This window comes from Pelobates fuscus, chromosome 4 (assembly GCF_036172605.1).
Source record: "Pelobates fuscus isolate aPelFus1 chromosome 4, aPelFus1.pri, whole genome shotgun sequence".
Taxonomy (NCBI): domain Eukaryota; kingdom Metazoa; phylum Chordata; class Amphibia; order Anura; family Pelobatidae; genus Pelobates; species Pelobates fuscus.
This window is the reverse complement of record NC_086320.1, coordinates 179,263,869-179,283,235: the sequence shown is the minus strand read 5'-3', so window position 1 is coordinate 179,283,235 and position 19,367 is coordinate 179,263,869. Positions and strand designations below refer to the sequence as shown.

The 19,367-nt window shown below is 40.8% G+C and overlaps 1 protein-coding gene across 1 annotated transcript in view; it reads left to right on the top strand.

Annotated features, from left to right (window-relative positions):
• The window catches only part of CDH20 (cadherin 20), a 379,311-nt gene that overhangs the window by 131,351 nt on the left and 228,593 nt on the right, over positions 1-19,367 (top strand). Inside the window, exon 2 of the mRNA XM_063451824.1 lies at positions 5,162-5,189. The gene's annotated coding sequence lies outside the window, so the exon portion shown is untranslated. The remainder of the gene's footprint in view (positions 1-5,161; positions 5,190-19,367) is intronic.

The following is a 19,367-nucleotide window of genomic DNA, read 5'->3' as shown; positions in this document are numbered from 1 at the left end:
AGCATGGCTTGTACTGCAAGTTGGAGAAATGTAGCTTTGATCAAACCCAGGTAACCTTTCTCGGCTATGTGATCTCTGGGGAGGGATTTAAGATGGATCCGGATAAGCTCCAATCCATTCTAGAGTGGCCTTTACCCACAGGTCTTAAAGCCATACAGAGATTTATTGGTTTTTCCAATTATTATAGGCGCTTTATTAAGGGCTATTCTTCCATTATTGCACCTATCACTAACATGACCAAACAGGGGGCTGACACTAAGAATTGGACTACTGAAGCTCTCCTTGCGTTCAAGACTCTCAAGGAGCTTTTCGCTTCCGCTCCAATTTTAGTTCACCCTGACACTTCTCTGCCATTTTTGCTCGAGGTAGACGCATCAGAGACTGGTTTAGGTGCTGTTCTATCCCAAAGGTTGGGTGTTGATAAACCATTACATCCATGTGGATTTTTCTCTAAAAAATTGACCGGTACTGAAAGCAGGTATGACATTGGTGACAGAGAATTACTAGCGGTTATCAAGGCTTTGAAAGAATGGAGACATTTATTGGAAGGTACATTACATCCTGTTACCATCCTGACAGACCACAAAAACTTGTCTTATATCGGAGAGGCCAAGCGTCTGTCCTCCAGGCAGGCTCGTTGGTCGTTGTTTCTTACCCATTTCAATTACGTTCTGACTTACAGACCTGGGTCAAAGAATTCTAAAGCCGATGCGCTATCTCGCCAATATGAACCCTCTGCTTCAGTTGAACCACTTTTGTCTTCCATTGTCCCCAAATGCAATATTATTGCTAATACCAGTCTCAAAATTCATTCCCCGCTACTTGACCAGATCTTGAAGTCACAACATCTAGCTCCCGGAAACACTCCTGAGGGAAGAAACTTTGTTCCTCCTGAACTTCAACTGGAGCTCTTACAATGTTTTCATGAAAGTAAAATAGCTGGTCATCCTGGTATTCGCAAGACGTACTCTCTGATATCCAAGGATTTCTGGTGGCCTTCACTTCGTAAGGATATTGAGGAGTTCGTCGCAGCTTGTGAGACTTGTGCCAAGACTAAACTATCTCATGCATCCCCATGTGGCCTGCTACACCCCTTGGACATTCCTGAGAAACCTTGGTCCTGTTTGTCCATTGACTTTATCGTTGATTTGCCTGCTTCCAAAAGACAGACTGTTATTCTCACGGTGGTGGATAGATTTACCAAGATGGCTCATTTCGTGCCATTACCTAAACTTCCGACTTCCCCTGAATTGGCGGAGATTTTTGCGAGAGAAGTTTTTCGCCTACATGGGATCCCTTCAGAGATTGTTTCTGATAGAGGTTCTCAATTTGTCTCACGTTTCTGGAGATCCTTTTGTTCTCAAATGGGCATCAAATTGAACTTCTCCTCTGCCTATCACCCTCAGTCTAACGGAGCTGCTGAACGTACTAATCAAAAGATCGAACAGTATCTGCGTTGCTTTGTTTCCGAACACCAGGACGATTGGGTCGGTCTGATTCCTTGGGCGGAGTTCGCACACAATAACCTTGTTTGCGATTCAACTCGCTCTAGCCCTTTCTTCATGAACTATGGCTTTCATCCTTCGATTTTTCCTTCGGTTTCCTCTTCTCAGGGGATACCGTCGGTTGATGATCATGTCGCCAACCTGAAGAAATTATGGGATCAAACTCGACAAATTCTATTACATAGTTCCTCACTGTTCAAGAAACACGCGGACAAACATAGAAGAGCGGCTCCTGTTTTTGTTCCTGGGGATAGGGTATGGTTGAGTACTAAGAATATCCGCCTAAAAGTTCCGTCCATGAAATTTGCTCCTCGTTACATAGGTCCTTACAGGGTTCTCACTCGTATCAATCCGGTTGCGTATCGCCTTGCTCTGCCACCTGCCTTACGCATTCCTAACTCTTTTCATGTCTCCTTGTTGAAACCCCTCATTTGCAACAAATTCTCCTCTAAGGTCTCCTCGCCTCGTCCTGTTCAGGTGGAGGGTCGGGAGGAGTACGAGGTCAGCTCCATCATTGACTCCAGAATTTCAAGGGGAAAATTGCAATATCTGGTCAACTGGAGGGGATATGGTCCTGAGGAGAGGAGTTGGGTACCTCAGGAGGACGTCCATGCTTCTCGCCTTCGCAGAGCATTTCACCTTCGCTTCCCATCTCGCCCCGGTTCATTCCGCCCGGTGGGCGTATCTGAGAGGGGGGGTACTGTCAGGGTACCTGAGGCCTCTACCTCTAAGGGAGGTAGAGACTTGGTGGTGTATCCGTCCAGGCGAGCTGTCCTCTCCGTTCCTCGCGGTTCATCCAGTCACTTAAACACCGGCCGCGAGGAATCCACGTCCTTTTCTAGCAGGACGCTCAATACGTGACGTCATGACGCTAGCACGAGCTATCTGTCACTCAAGTGTCCGATATCCAATCGGTACTTTTCAGAGGCGTGATTTCCATCCAGAACCAGGGTATTTAAGCTTACTCCTTACTTCAGCTCATTGCCCTGTCGTGGTTCTAGCTTGTCTAGTCACTCAGTGCTCTGGTATTCTAGTTTGCTCTTTTGGTTTTGACTCGGCTCGTTGTACTACCCTGTTTCTCTGTTATCCCTTGACCCGGCTTGTCTCTCGCTTATCTGTCTTCTCGTTCCCTCGACCTCGGCTTGTCTCTGACTATTCTTTACTCTCGGTACGTTAGTCCGGCCATTCTAAGGCCCGGTATACGTACCTTTCCACTCTTTGTACTCTGCGTGTTGGATCCCTGTCCCGATCCTGACATCAATGTGCCAAGATAGAATAAATACGAGATGTCAGATATATATAGAGAGAGCGGCAATGTCTGTCAGCAGGGTAAGTGTTTGACTGTGTTTCGCCGGTAAGCAGCTCTTCAAGGGGGAACCCACCTCCCGGGCATTTGAGTTTAAATAGCGCGCCCTTCGGTCTGATTGGTATACCAGAATGCTAATGATGACGTCATGATAAATCGTTCATTACGGGAACGAAGGAAGTAATATGTGTATTACACTTGGTCTAACTTGAAAGAAATATATATTGTAATGGTATATAGACCAGAATTAATCTATCATGAAATTATAAACTTCTGTATTGTATTATAGACGGTGCCAACATGTTGGAGTATCCGACATCGAAATTGCTGGATGATTTTGCCTATATATTGAGCACCACAACTGCATGTTATTAGATTAATAATGCGAGTTGTTCTGCAATTTATTAATGCATTAGTGTGTGACTTGATTTTTGATTGTGTAGATGTGACTGTGGTAGAGGGGGTAATGAACTTGCACGCTTTGCAATGCCCACATATGAAAGTTCCTTTGGTTTTAGTGAGCCAGTTGGGTTTCGGAGGGATACTTGCTAGGTGGCTATGTACAAGTAGATTTGGTGATCTCCGAGCAATGAGTCCTGGGCGATTCGTTAACTGAGGTTTAAGTATAGGATTATGCAGTAATATGGGCCAATTCTTTGTCAAAATGTTAGACATAGTAGGCCAAGCACTGTTGAAAGTACCTTTACATCTCAGTGTAGATGAATTGTTTTTTCTCCTAGTAGTCCTTAAGCTAGAGGGTCTATCAATCTTTATATGCTCTTTTTAAAAGTCTATTGGGGTAGCCTAGCATTTTAAGGCGCTGTCTCAGGAGTTGACATTCCTGGTAAAATGTTAGGTCATCCAAACAGTTTCTTCTTGCTCTGAGATATTGCCCATAAGGGATGGAGTCTTTCAATTTAACAGGGTGATAACTGTCCCAATGGAGGAGGCTATTGGTAGATGTTGGTTTTCTGTACAATTGTGTAACAATTGTTCCATCCTCCATCAACAGAATCTTGAGGTCCAAAAAGATTAATTCCTTGTCATCAATGACATGTTTTAAATAGATGTCATTCACATTGAGTTCTGTGACAAACCTTTCAAAACATGGGATTGAACCAGTCCATAGAAGCAACATGTCATCAATGTATCTATACCATTTAAGAATGTAACTATGGTATGAGCTAAATTTAGAAGAATTGGTGTTATGCTGCTCACACCATCATAATGCCACAACTTCTTCAATTCTAAATGTGGAATCTGCCTCTTGAACCTATTTACCAGTCTCTACTATTTTGTCATTCTAAAGATGCTCATGGGCTGGAGTTCATCCTATGTCAATACACTCGGACATTCTAGAGATGCAAAAGTGAAGCAACTTAGATTCCCAATTTAAACCCTCACCTGTACTTGTAATATGTGTTCTGTGTTTTGCTTTTTTTAATACTGCTCTGCCTTTGTCTGCATATTTGTATCCCTCTAGTTCCCTGTGATTTGACTTGACCTGGCAATATATGTGATATTTAGTTTTTTTTATTTAGTTATTTTCTGATTATGATTTTTTTTTTCTTCTTCATTGAGTTATGTGAATCAACTCCAACCATTCTAAGGGTTGGTAATACATTATTGTCCATTTTCTTTCTGCTCTAGTACTGAGCCAAACATTAGATGTAGGATATCTTGGTACTACTGACACCACTTTTCATTCTCCTTTTTCCTCTCTGTCAGTGGCTACTTAGCAGCACTGACTATAGAATTCACTCTTAGCAAGCAGTAAGATTTTACAGACAAGGCTGGCATACTGTAGTCAAAATCTAAAATAAAATTATTCGCCATGACATGTGCTTTTTTTTTTGCACACAAAGACACAGTTAGGCAGGTGGTGATTGACATGTCCAATAGGATTTATGAAGAACTAATACACTTATTAACTTGGGATGTAGTATGTCTTCACAAGTGATAAATGGGTTAGGGGAATACAGAGGAGCCTAGGAGCTATAATAGATAATCATATCAAGGGATGTACACATGATTGAGATAGTAAATAGTTAGAAATACTAAACTATATATAGCAAGGTCTGGATTGAAGTAGACAGTAGACATGTAGTTATGAGAAAATACCAGAGAGTGATGTTATAGAAGAATAATACATAACTTTGAATAAATCTGCAAACGTCTGCACTGCTCAGGTTAGCTATCAGTACTTTGCAGAGGTAACCTATAACCTAGACAATAAGCTGTTGTTGTTATAGTTTTCAGAGCATCCATTTAAATACAGTAGAACATGTATATATATATATATTGTGTCTATATTGTTTAATTTAAAAGTATTTTCTTACTTCTTTTGTAGATTTTCAATCTGATTGACCAGTGACAAGGTAAGATTATACTTTAATTTATTTTAAAATCCCATAAATCAAGAGACTTACAGTAGTACTAAAGTTGACTATATAGATATGTACCCCATTGAGTTATATGTACCTGGTAAAGTCCATCCTCATCTGCACTTACCATTTGTGGATTATATTCTGGCTGGCCAGTGCTGCAAAAACTATCTTTGTATGTGAATGTACCAGTGTCATTGTGCACCTCAAAGGTGTGCTGTCAACACAAGAAGTCAAATCTAAGAAAAAACAAATAAATGCATAAAAGATTAATGTAATGGTGCACAAGTACAGTCCAAGCACAGTCCTAAGTTATTACAAATGTAACAGCATATACAATACATGCTTTTCAGGCTAATAGCCCTTTATCAATATAAAAACTTAAAGGGACATTCATCATAAGACAATATTTTATTAAACCACAAAGCAAACAATTTTAAACAAATGTACTAACCACAATAAAGCAAACAAAAACAAAAAAAACAATGTAATGGTAGGTAAGGTTTATGAATTTACTATAAACGTGGTGGATTGCATTTTTGGGCATGCCTCTCTAGTAGGGGGGCTTCTTCAGGCCTTACTCACCAATCTCAGTTTCAGACGAGTCTAATTATGATAGAAACAGGGCATAATTATTCAGCAGCAAGAGAGAGAAACCTGGCACCTGAGCCTGTTCTGTATAAATCACATGGATCAGACTCCCTCTCTTCTCCCCCTGTCAGGATGTTGCAAGTTAAAGAGGTCTTCCCCTTGCACATATGCAAATCTGTCAGGCATGCTCAAAGCACTTTTCTAGCATTCTTAGGGATAGTAAACCGATTGGTTAGATCAGTGCTCCCTGCAGTGGGTGTAAAAAGCTTAAGAAAGGAGAAGCAGATAAATATGGAAAAAAAATACATTTATGATTTATATGAGGAAGCCGTCAAAAGCTAAAGCTTTTGAATAAGACAATTGTTTCATGCCCCTTCATGAGAGGACATTGTTACATAGATAAAGGGCTGTGAGGCCAAAACATTTCTACTGTATATGCTGTTATATTCACAATAAATCCTGAGCAGCACTAGTGCACCATTAATCCTTTGTGACTATATCTTTGAGCCTTATGTTACACTGTATGTAGCAAGAATTGGTAATACATTGTTTCTTACTCTTAAAGGTACTGCTGTCATCTTCGTAATTTTTTTTAATGTATGTATTCATATATACTGCTATCAGGATGGTGTTGGTCAACTGTGGATAACAAGAAACTATTAGTATAATTTAAGGTTTAGCATGGTGACTAGGAATTTTGTTCCTGGTGCCTGGTTGTTTGTCAGCTCATTCACCCATACCCGAGGCAGCCAGTTGAGGAAGAATGGAGCCAGGTGGATGTAAGCAATGGATCTGGAGGGCTGAGAGATAGTGGAGCCTTGCAAATGGAAGCAATGGAGCTTGGCAGGAGAGGGAGAGTTGAGCCGGGCAGCAAGGGAGCTGTAATCTTCAAGCTCTATTTGTTCTGCAACAGAGCAAGAAAAGCAGGAATATTACAGCAGTCTAACTGGACCCCAGGGAAACTATCCACTGCAGTTCTCTTGAAGGAAGGGAGGCTGGATTGACATAAATGAAAACAAATAATAATCATTTTTGAGTGTGTGAGAGGATGTGCGTGTCTGTCAGTTTGTGTGTCTGTCAGTGAATGTTCCTGTTTAGGTTACCGGTCTCCTCCAATGTTTTTACTCACCTTTTCTTATAACGCCATACTGGTAATGTGGCAGCTGGCCCCTCCTCCATGGCTGAGATAAAGTTTTGTTAGTTTAAAAGTAGTGACTTGAGAACACTTTTTTTTATATATATATATACACATCAAACTAACAATAAGTAAAATTAAGTAAAATTATTATACTCAACCTATAAGACTCAAAAACCCAAGAAAACTCAGACAATCCTTTTTTTAATGCTACTTATGTTACATCTCAGACTTAGAAATAGAATGCAATAACAAATGAGTTTGACTGGAAACTCAAGTAAATCATAATGCTTGTAACTAAAATACAAAAGAAATGTAAAGCAATTAGAACATAGAAATATTCCTATGAAAAAAAATACAAATATATTTTCTAGATTGAATTATTAGCGATGGATAGTCAGTCTTTCCAAAAGTCAGTAGAAGGTGATGGCTGTTTTTTATACAGTTATTACTTAGGGCTATACTACACTAAATTACTTTAAAGCAATTTGTAGCAACATGGTTGGAGTCAAAGTGACATAAGTTGAAGGAACATATTTGATATAAATTTAATAAAAGAAACTAGTACTTTTGTGAAGAGTTGAGATGTTGTAATGTTCCTTTATTTGTGTGTGGTATCCTGTCAACATCGAGGGATCAGACATGTCAAACTAATTCAGCTGAGAATTAAAGAAGAAATATATACAAATAAATATAAACAATTTCCAGTCATTGATCTGAGTATGCAATGAGTTTATCTGAAATGGATATTCTGTATATTTCCATTCAGTTCATTTTGCTATTGGGCATTTGCATGCATAAGAAACAAAGTATTAATGAATAAAAAAGATAAATTGAATTTTGATGGCGAGTGAAATGATCAATTGAAGGTATGTGATAATGAAAAACATGTGATAAATACAACCAAATGTGCCATAATTTCCTAGTTAGTTAGAAGAGGATCTAATTGATGTTTTCCTAGATATAGGTATGATTAAACAGGAGGCAAGCCCAAAACTTTGCAAAGGACTGTCCTTTAACATTGTTTCTATTTTACAAATTGCAAGTGCCCCCAGGTGTCTTTATGACTAGCCCTGCTCTCTCTACCACAAATTTCACCCTTCCAAAACTCTATATTCTGTTGACTATCTTCCCCTAGGTCTCCTCATCACACTAAGTCTACCACATTTAAAACCTTTGATAATAATTAATAATGACATTAATTTAAAAATGCTAATAAAAAATAAAATAGACATTTCCATGTAGAGCTTAGCTTAAACCCTTTGCCATATGCTGGTGATATTTAAATGTCGTCAACTCCTTCTTTGCATAAATCTATGCATGCAAGGCTTTTAGAAAACATCTTGGGGATGGAGGCAAACCATAAGCTCTGGACACATTACTGCTGTATTACACATTGTTGCAAGTTTAGAGATTCTTAAATGCCCTATACTTTATTCTTCCCAATATTTTTGCAATGGATGAATGAATAAATGAAACATTACATATTTTCAAGTTTACATCAATCAATGTATAAAAATGCTGTTTTGTCCTTTCTTATGCACTAGGTATCTGTCCCAAGTTTCTAGCAAATGATACAAATTTTGAATCAAAATAGTTCAATTGTGAAGTACTTTGGTCCTGTATCAACTAACAAAAGTATCCTTCTTTTCTAATTAGAAAGTTGTGATAGCCCTTGCTGAGTCAGTCTTTGTACATTAAAAAATAATTAAAAATATATAGTTTTTGATGAAAGATGATACCTTCTTATCTACTTTGATCCCAATGCTGTATATACACAAAATGATGTTTGTTTTGCATAGCAATATACAAATCAAATTTAGCCCACTCATACCCATGCTCCAATTTCTTCGGTATAGTGCTGTTCCTAACTTAGACGGGAAAGCATTTCAGCTCCGCAAAGGGACTACAAATCTACCCCATTTCCCTCAAGTAGTACTTTGCAGTTCAAAGAATAGAGCTATATTTTAGCAGCCTTGTTTCTTCAAATTTAAATATGTTCTGCATTGAATTATTCATTGGCACCACCAAAGAGGAGTGGCTTAAGGTCACATGGGGAGTTAATGGTGCAAGGGGCATTGTTATTGGATGTATTGTTATGTGGTTAACCCTTTAGGGGGCATGTTAACATGTTTGATTTGTTTCTATGAATATACAATATTTGCTGCTGAGGACTAAAAAGAAAGAGATTAAGCATAATACTCGCCTCCATGTCCTTAATAAAATTTAATTTATCTCTGAACAGTAATATATATATATATTTGTGTGAAGGGCTCATGATGGCAAAGAGAAATAAGACCTAATAAGTGTAGGATGGTATAAAAGTAGCAAGTCGGTTGTGGTGTAATATTTAGGAATAGGCAGCATATAAAGAACTGATCAATTCTAAATTGTAGAATTAAGTCTATTCACTAAGAAGCAAAAGAAAACCGTGTAATCGATTTTAGAAATGACATACATTGCTATCACATAAATGTATATATCATATCTGTTTTGTCATACATTTATGTGATAGCAATGTATGTCATTTCTAAAATCGATTACACGGTTTTCTTTTGCTTCTTAGTGAATAGACTTAATTCTACAATTTAGAATTGATCAGTTCTTTATATGCTGCCTATTCCTAAATATTATTAAATGTAAATATGTGAAAACAGATTTACATTGTAAACATTTTGAAGGTACAATGTATGAAGCATTTCTATTTTTCCATTTTCTAATAGAGAAATTCTAGCATATGATCTAATATTATGCTTTCATTTTCCTTTTTCCTATAGCTAACTTGGTTATTTCCTCAAGCCTCTTCAAACTACGCTTAAATAGTTGTGATAAAATATTATCTGAGGCTATCACAGCCCAAAGGTACACTGACTGTTGATGATCTGTCACTAAATATACCTAGAATCCCATCTACTTGACTTAGAGCACCAGCTGCTTAAATTAGATTGTCAGGAGATTTGATAGGAAACAACGGAAGTCATTAATTACACATTAAAATACATTCATAAAACATTTGGTCTATATAATAAAACACATAACTATGTCTCACAGGTACAATGAACAGTATATGAATCTTTTTGTGTTACGTTTAGCATCTGCTCATAGATATAATTTGTGAAAACTGAGATAGATAAAATGAATGAAAATATAAATGAAATATGCTATGATATTTGTCATTGTATAAATTATTTCGGTCATTAACCCAGAGAGACCTTTAAAATGTGAGTAGGTTTAATTTATGAACATATATCTTTTGTTCGGTTAAATACTTTTATATTATCTATTATTTTAGTGGCCTATAAGATGTTCTGTTTTTGTTTATTTTTTTATTTAAATTGAGACTTGGCCAGGTGAAGCTCAAACCTGTTTTGGTCTATCTACAAATGTCCAGCTTAAACCTGAAAAACAAACAAGAGGTAAATAGACAAAAAAAAAATAATAATCTCTGTCTGTTATTCACTAAAAGCAAGATGGCAGCATTTCTACCAACTGCAACATCAAATTCATCTCGTCCCCCATGTTTGACTCTTTATCTGTCCCTCTATCAGTGCTGTCTCTCTCATCTCTCCCATGACGATATAAGATACTATTTCTCCTGTGCCTCAGACACATCAGTTCTGCAATGGATCCAAAATGAAGATTAATGTATTTGAGTAGAACAGGGACAATGGCAGCAGCTATACAACAGTGATGATGGATATGCACTAGGCTGAGGTGACAACTGTGGTTTCCCACAACCTTTTTTGCACAATCATGTTTGCAGGCCATGTGGACAGCACCACAGATAGTTTAATGAGTGCCAGGCAAAGCAGTATGAATTGTGGAAGCATGTTTACTTTGCAAATATAACAAGGCAACATCACCCTCATGCATTTATGTGACATTTGAGTGCTGATTTAAATTAGGAAGAGTGATGAAATGGTTGAGAATAAATGGAGGCAGATAGATGACTGTAAAGGGTAGCAAAAAGAGAGATGCTGATTATTAAGGAGAGAGATGACAATAGTGTAGGTGTGATATGGAAGAGAATTAGAAAACAATTGTGAGATAATATTTAGTGAAATTACAGCTGTACAAGTCAATAGGTGTTTATTATTATTTAAAATTGTCAGCAAACAGGGGGCGGAGCTAACAGAGCAGCAGAGAGGACACATTTTTCAGAGCTCCGTCTCTAACCAAAAATAACCCATAATCAACCCAGGTGTGAGCAGAAAGACCATGGGCAGAAAATCTAAAAAGGCAAAAGCTGAAAAAAGCTCGCACGGGAGGGACATCGGAGAAATGCTCCGCATGGTCCAAAATGGCGCTTCCCGATGATATATCCTCATATTCCTCGGAGGACTTCACCACAGACGTCCTGGAGGGAGCATCCTACAGGCACTCATCGGACGGCAGAAACGCACCCCTACTAACCGGGGACCCGGTCACGGATGACCAGCTCAAGGTAATGCTGGCAGAGCTCCGCAAAGATTTGGCGGCAGACATGGCTTACTATAGGAAAGCCATAGAAAGGGCCACAACAAAAATCACACAGCTGGAGGCCTGCTCAAGCACCCATGACACTAGGCTCCACAAGGTAGAACAGAAAATTACAGACCTGGTCAATTGGCAAACTACGACCAATGACAGACTGGATGCCATGGAGGACCAAAGGAGACGCTATAATCTAAAAATAAGGGGGATACCGGAGTCAGTAGCTCTTACGGACTTACCCCATTACATCAGGCGTCTCCTCGAAATCCTGCTCCCACCGAAACGCGTGAAAACTATGAAACTAGATGGCATGTTTCGGCTGCCGAAATTGCCCCGAGCACCGACAGCGGCGACGGCGGACCTCATACTGAGGTTTCAAACACTGGCCGACAAGACCTCACTTCTGACCGCAATGCGGGGAAAAATCCCCCTACTGTTCGAGGGGGCATCGTTAACAGTGTTCCCAGACCTGACCAGGAACACGATAGCCTGGCGGAAAACACTGCAACCCCTTTTTGCACCACCTTCGGTCCAGAGAAATTCCATACAGATGGGGCACTCCTCGAGCCATACTGTTCACCCATAACGAGATTTTATACAAGGCACAAGATAAACAGGAGCTCGAAACCCACCTGCAATCAACAGGCATCCTGCCAGCGGCACCGGCAATCAAACAGGGCCTGTCACAGCTGAACCCCACCAGCATCTGAGAATTCATCCCACGGAACTCCTCTGGAGCCTCTCCGGGCGGATCACTCACCTGAGGAGGCAGAGGCCAGCCACTACAAGAGGAACTCTCCTCGCCATCCCATTCCACCAACCACACAGATGAAACGGTCTACAAAGTCAGAGACTCACACTAATCGGACTCACTAACCCTCTTTAGGCACGCACATACAATACTGCAGCATTCTTTATTTTTTTTTCCTATTAGTAAATGTATGCACTGCCTCCCTCTCATAGTTTTAGTTAGTATTACCTTGTAGCTTCACACTCGCGAGGACAGCCACTCTATGAGATACAGCAGACCACACCAGAAGGCGCACAAGCACAAACGCTGTAGACATACTACACATGCCCACACGAAGAGGCAGATGCATACCATATAGAGGCACAACAAAGCCACATTAATGCACAATACCCTGACACAAACCCCCCCCCCCCCCCTTGCCGATACAGGGCAGACCACGCTGAAAGCAACCACACAGAATAACTGCAAGGGGTGCAGCCCTCAAGGGCAGACACATAGACCGCAGGGCTACATTCTCCTCACTCCCTCACAGGGCACAACTGCCACTACAACAAAGGTTTTTCCTTTTTCTATAGAGTTAAATGTATTATAAAATGTGCAAGACTACAAAAAGCCAAGTTTGTTTCAAATGTTTCTTATATCTGTGAACAATAGCTGTTGTGGCTTAATTCGCAACGATGTTACTACTATGCACACAAAAAAAAAATTGTCAGCAAATAAAATATTCTAAAATTATTACATGCAAAACATGTTATTTAATGTAAAATTTCCATCCAATATAGTAAGTTGTAAACTATAAATGATTTACTATAAATGATATCAATGTAAATTTTATACCTTCCTATAATTTACCCAATAATTTACCCTTGGTGACTAATGTATTCACTTGATAGGGTTAAAAAAGGAACATGCCTATCAAGTCATCACTTACCTATGTATCATATCAATTTATCACACCATCTGTTTGTTTGTTTTTTCATCCAAGAGGGATGAAAAAAAAGAGTTTCAGTTTGTGAAAGGTGTTATGATATCAAATCCAAGTATGTTGTGATACCACGTGTATATAGCATATGTTGCATGTTAAAACATGCCTAATGTAAGATATATAATAGTGAAAAAATGGAAACCATAGACACAATTTGTCTGTATTGACAAACTTTCAGATTGGTCGATCCAACAGACCCAATCAATTTTCAATATTTTTCCCCAGTTATCTACATATCAAATTATATTTAGCTTTTTGCAATTTTACTTGAGTAAGTTCTGATTTGAATATTTAAATACCTGGAAAAATGGAGTTACAACAAGTCACATTAAGTTTTTATGGAGATAACAGTGTTTATATAAATGCAACAGTATCCCACATCAGTGCACACATGCTTGGAATTATGAGATGCCAATAGTGTCATTTGGGGGTAATGTAACTTCCCTTTTAGTTGCTTAGTTAAGTCTGGTAAGAAAATATTTTAATCTTTGATTAAATGATTTTGCAAACAGTCTACAGATCAAAAACATATTGACTTGAGTGTGAAATTGTCATCTGTGTGACTAGTGCATGTTCACTTTAAGTCCTACAGCACAAGCTAAAACACTGACATCAGTCCACTAGTATATTTCAATACATTGTCCTAAACATTGATACATCATGACATCCTGATTATTGTGGTTAAAATTAATCAGTTTTGGGTAGTTTGATAATGAAGAGTTGTTTATCCCATTGCTATCCTCCTGGCCACACACTCTGAAACGATATTGATGATTTCTATAGCTTACAGATGGCCAGAAATATGGAATTTCTATTTAAGGAATTTTGTCATACATCAGCAAAGTTTCTGCTCAGGCTGAGCCTTCCTAAAAGCTCGGTATGCTATTGGCTGGTCACCTAAGGTCCATCAGAATACTGTTTGTCTTTTATAATTCAGCTGTTTTAGCCTATTTGACTATTTGAAAAAGGTGCATTTTGTTATTGCAACTGAATTTGCACTTCCATTTGGCTGCAGTCCAGTTTCCATTTGAAATAAGCTAAACCTACATATAACATGGGTGGTTTAGCTATTCACAAACAGCAGAATTGCCTTTCTTCTGTTGCTCAAGTTCCCATAATACAGACCAGGGGAATTGCACCCAGTTCTAATCCTCCTCCTTCTAATCACCTTAATGCTACCCAAACATTCCTTAACCATACAAAGATAGCCAGCCCTAACTTCTTCCTCCTCCCCCCCCCCCCAAAAAACAAAAAAAAAAAAACCATCCAAATATATATTATATATATATATAAATCCTTTGACAGTATTTTATTTTTTGTGGCAGGGAAATTGTTTTACAGTTTAACAGTAATTCGGGTCAAATTTGGTTGCAATCTGGTTCAGTTAATTTGAAATGAGTCTCACTGCATTAAAAATAGCAGGGATTCGTTGGCTCAGTTAATTTAGCATTCAGTTGTTAGTGAATAGATTTCACAGAGGAATTTTAACAACCGAATGCAGGAGACCTCAGCCAAATGCAATCAGACACAATTACAAAAGCAAATTTGGCATTTAGTGAATAGTTTCTCATGACTATGTGGCACCAAGTATACTGATTCAGGTAATTCTCCTAATTACAAGCAATCTAGAAGAGTGATGATTTCTGACTTGAGTAATCTGAAAACTGCAGGGATCTTTCTGCCACAATATAATATTAATTTTAAATATTAATGTTACTCCAAACAAAAAAAACTGTTTGTCATCAGAACAGCCCTATCCTCTTTTCCCCAAAAAATAAAAAATCGGGGGGCAGGGCCTGACCATCATGGTGGAGGGTCATGCTTCTCTGGAGCTCCTCTCCTATGTTGCCTAAAACTGCAGTTTTTCAGCTCACATCAGCCTCAAGGAGAAAGACCAGAGCGACATACCAAATTCTAAACCCAATGGTGACCCACTGTAGGGTTCCAAAGCTTGAGTAATGCACCTGCTGCATGGCACTGATCATGCGGCATAGTGCGCACCAGTCAAGGGAGGCCGATCCCCAGAGCTGGGGGTGCCCAAGGGCAATAAACACTGAGCAGAAGTCCCGTAACTCCCCCTGATCCCCTTGGACCTGCAGGGGTAATCCCGGTCCACCCTCTGGAGGCTACCCTGACCTGCTTGGTGCTCGAAGCGTCACCACTACTCTTGAAATCTCAGCGACTTAACCAAAATGGCCCCGACACCACAGAGAGGAAACTCGATATCATGTCCAGGCTGGAGAGGATCTTTGATGATTTATGACGAAAGGTGGAGAAAAAGCTGTACCAAGCTGTCATGAGCAAATCCTGTGAACACTCACAGCAAAAGCTGACTCCAAGCCGACAGTACAAGTTCGCTGCTGAAGCAGCACATCTGGCCCCAACATGTGTGAGAAGAGAAATGTGCCCCGTTACAATGCTGAGCAACACACAAAAAGGTACTGTGATCCAGTGCAGTGACTACTCAACAGTTGGAGGTCCTGAAGGAATCCAACCTCAAGCTATATGGCTCAGCTAGCCCAAACCAGTCAAGGCTCAGAGGCCTGAATTTCATCCCGCAGTTATGGGACTTTGTTATACCCCTAGATTGTGTGGGCTAATTTGAGCCCTGAGGCTACATCAGGTAGAGGGCCTCATTATATCCTCACAATGTTTATATGGGGGATTACCTGCAACACTGCCTATTTTTCTATCACCTTATGTTTTATTTCAATGTGTCTCAAGTGTATCTTTTATTTTATCTCTGGCCTTGCATCTATTCATTTTCCTCACCATGCCACCCTTCAGGAGAACTCATCTTGATCTCTCTTGTTGGCATCAGCTTGACATTGTTATTATAAAAAAATTGCAGTTTTACTTGTCCTGTGTACTGAAATTGAAGATTATACTAGCTTTAGTGTACTAATAATCTTAATTTTAGTAATGACAGGAGGCGAATATTTGCATATCTTTCTTTACTGAAAACTCCAGCAGCATAGAAACAGTAACAACCAATCAGAGAAAAGATATGCTTCCCATAAAAGGGTCTGTCTATGACATCATTTCCTCTTTCTTTGAGGCGAAAAAGGGTAACAGTCAATACATAAAATATCAATACGGATAACAATTCAACAATATATAACGATAAAGAACTTTGGTAGATCCATGAAGTGACGGAGTGGAAGACGATTCTTCGTCCCATAAATTGGATATTCACGTTGAAAGAAAAAGAAAAAGGTGAAAGGTTTCTGACGTGGCAACGTGTCCGCATATCATAACCAAATGTATAACTGAGCCATAATGTAAATTAAGATGTGAAAACTTAAACCTAAGACATCAAAGTATTATACTTAAACCTAGGTCATCAAACAGAACGTGAGAAGCATAACCATTAAATCAAAGGAAAAACTTATAATATATATAATCCATGCATAGCAATGAACAAAGCAAACAAAACATATGCTAACATATACGGTAATAACCTGCATGCTTACCTGAACACTAGGACGGAAACCTGAAGAAAAACAAAGTAATCTGGGGGGGAAAGAAAAAACCCTAGGGCGGGAAATATTCGCCTCCTGTCATTACTAAAATTAAGATTATTAGTACACTAAAGCTAGTATAATCTTCAATTTTACCACATGACAGGAGGCTTCATATTTGCATTTTTAAAGCTTAGAATTGACCAGTGTGAAGGAAGTATGAGATGTTTGCTGAAACAGAGCGTTCTAAACGTACCCTCTCGCGCTCAAACTGCGCATCGTGTAGTGTCGGTTTGGGAAGCGTCGGCCGAAAAAGGACTTGTGGGGCCACCGCTCCCTTGACCGAGTGGGCTCCGAAAAGGTTCGACGCCCGCCAGGTGCAATAGCCAGCGGCTCCATCTGGCCAGTGTAGCGGTAGGCACCTCTCCATGAGGTTCCACGTAAGAAGTCAGGAGTAGACCCGTTGCATGAATACAAAGGGGGAATGATTTCGGTATACTCCATTAGCGTTCCGACCACACCTAGTTTGGTGTCTGACACAAAGTATGGGTATGACACCGAAGATGAACTGGACTTAGTTCGTCTCGATATGGTAAAGGTAATCCCATCTGGTGTCATAGAGAAAACCATTCATATCGAAAGCCCTAACGTCCGTCACCCGTCTAAATAAGACGAGGCATAACAAGAGGGCTAGTTTGGCTGAAAGTTGTTTCCGTGACAAGTAAGGATCGTCCTGTTATTCCCTCAAGGAATCACAGCACCACGTCCACCTGCCAGAGGTGTGAATACTTGGGTGCCGGGTCTCGATAATTCGGCACTCCGTAGTAGTCGACAACCCCGTGGATCCTGACCTACTGGTCCGCCCTGTACCGGAACGTGCGCCACCGATATGGCGGATCCGATCACGTTGAGGGATCGATATGACCGCCCCACGAGACCAGGAGTGACAGATAGTAAGGATCAGCGTGACAGGTGCGGTAAAGGGGTCGGAATCCCTTTCCACCCACCAATCACTCCAGGCCGACCAGGCAGAAATATAGCATTTCCTGGAGTCGGGAGCCTACGAGCCCCATAGGATTCAGTTGATGCAATAGGTCGTGGACTGACCAGGAGCCCCTGAAACCGTCCAGGCCACTAGTGCCAGTTGTCCTTCCCTGACAAGGGAGTGAGCTTCCCCTCGCGGTCCCGTCGGAAGAAGAGGAAAGTCAGGGAGTAGTAGACGGTCTTCGCGAGATATCCCCAGGCGATCCGAGAACCGCGGTTGATCTGCCCGAGGGGCGTCATGAGCAGGAGCGATATCTTGTGGGTACGTGTGTATCGAAGCACCCTTGCTATTGTGGAGAACGGCTGGGACACGTTTGTAGGGTACATCCACCGCTTCGCATCCGGAGGAAGAGTCAAGGACCGTTCAGCCAATTCAAGTTTGTATGTGAAATAATCACCATCGAAATTCCATCCTCATTTCTGCTGACAGTGAGATCCAGTGGTCGTAAGAGTGGCCGGTGCGTACGTATCTCGCCATCAGCTGTTGCATGGCCTGTAGTGTAGTGGGCCAGGGAATATCGCTTGTATGAAGGAGGAGAGGAATCCCTCAATCCGGCGAGTATCCCGAGAGGAATCGTATCCAACCTTAGAGTGAGTCTGACCTCTATCATTATAGAGGCGATCTTTGCCCTAGACCGACGCGGAACGTGGTTCTCCAAGCCGATGTCGAAACCGAGGAATTGGCCCAACTCAGATGGAGAAGCGATCTTTGTTTGTGTACTACCCAATGTGTAAACCAGTAGTTATCGCTTAGGAGGTCTTGTAGAAGATGAATATCCCCCATCTTGAAGTGTTTGTATACCACGTAGGAGTTCCATTGATGTAGCCTCCTGGCTTCTGCTTGACCAGGAAAACATTAGCTGAGGGAGCCTTCCCCTCCGGTGCATCTTGGAGTGCGTCCTTCTTGAAAAAGGTCGTGGATTTCTTGGTCCACGAGGCGTTCCAGTTCCGCCAGCATGTGTAATGGGGGCGAAAGGGCGACCTGAACGGCTGTGATAAACAAATTCTATGACATAGCCTTGTAGTGTCTGGAGAACCCCGGTGACTTTGGTAATCGTCTCCCAATTCCGTAAAACAGAGAGAGGCTGTCGGTCGTAAAAATTGGAAACAGTTAGCTACGTAGGTCGACTCACTAGAGAGAAGCGAGTAAGAAAATATATGAGGACTGTGTATACGATCTGGAACCTGTCGCCCAGAAGCGGCTGGCGGTTCGGTTCCGCTACCGACCAGTCCTCCCAAAAACATCTTTCCCCGTAGGGAAGACTTGAATAGATTTATGTGCTCCTTGAGTTCTGCCATGAACAATACGCCAAATAGTAGGCCTTGTGCTTTTGGGCCGAATTCTTGTCGTTCCTAAGTCCCATACTGTGTTGTTGACGCGCACCAGAACAGAATTGTGTCTGTCGCCGCATAGTACGTCATCTATTGAGCTCGGGCGCAACTACCACTTTGTCTGGTAGCAGTGGTCTGGGGTATTTGGCCTTGAAGCGTGCGCATACCTCCATCCCCAGAAGGTTGCGCAGCCAATAGTGTTCATCCAGGAACGGTCCGTCTTTGGCCACTCTGGTGTAGTGCCGCTATTGCTATCTCTGCCTTGGCCGCTGTCACAGAGTCAGATTTCCTTAACGTACTTCGAGGAAGTGTCCTCCATCAAGCGGTGTGGGGCAGAGCCCATAACAGAACCTTCTCCACTGAGGCCGCTACAGCGGCGTTTGTCATTGTCTAGAAATCT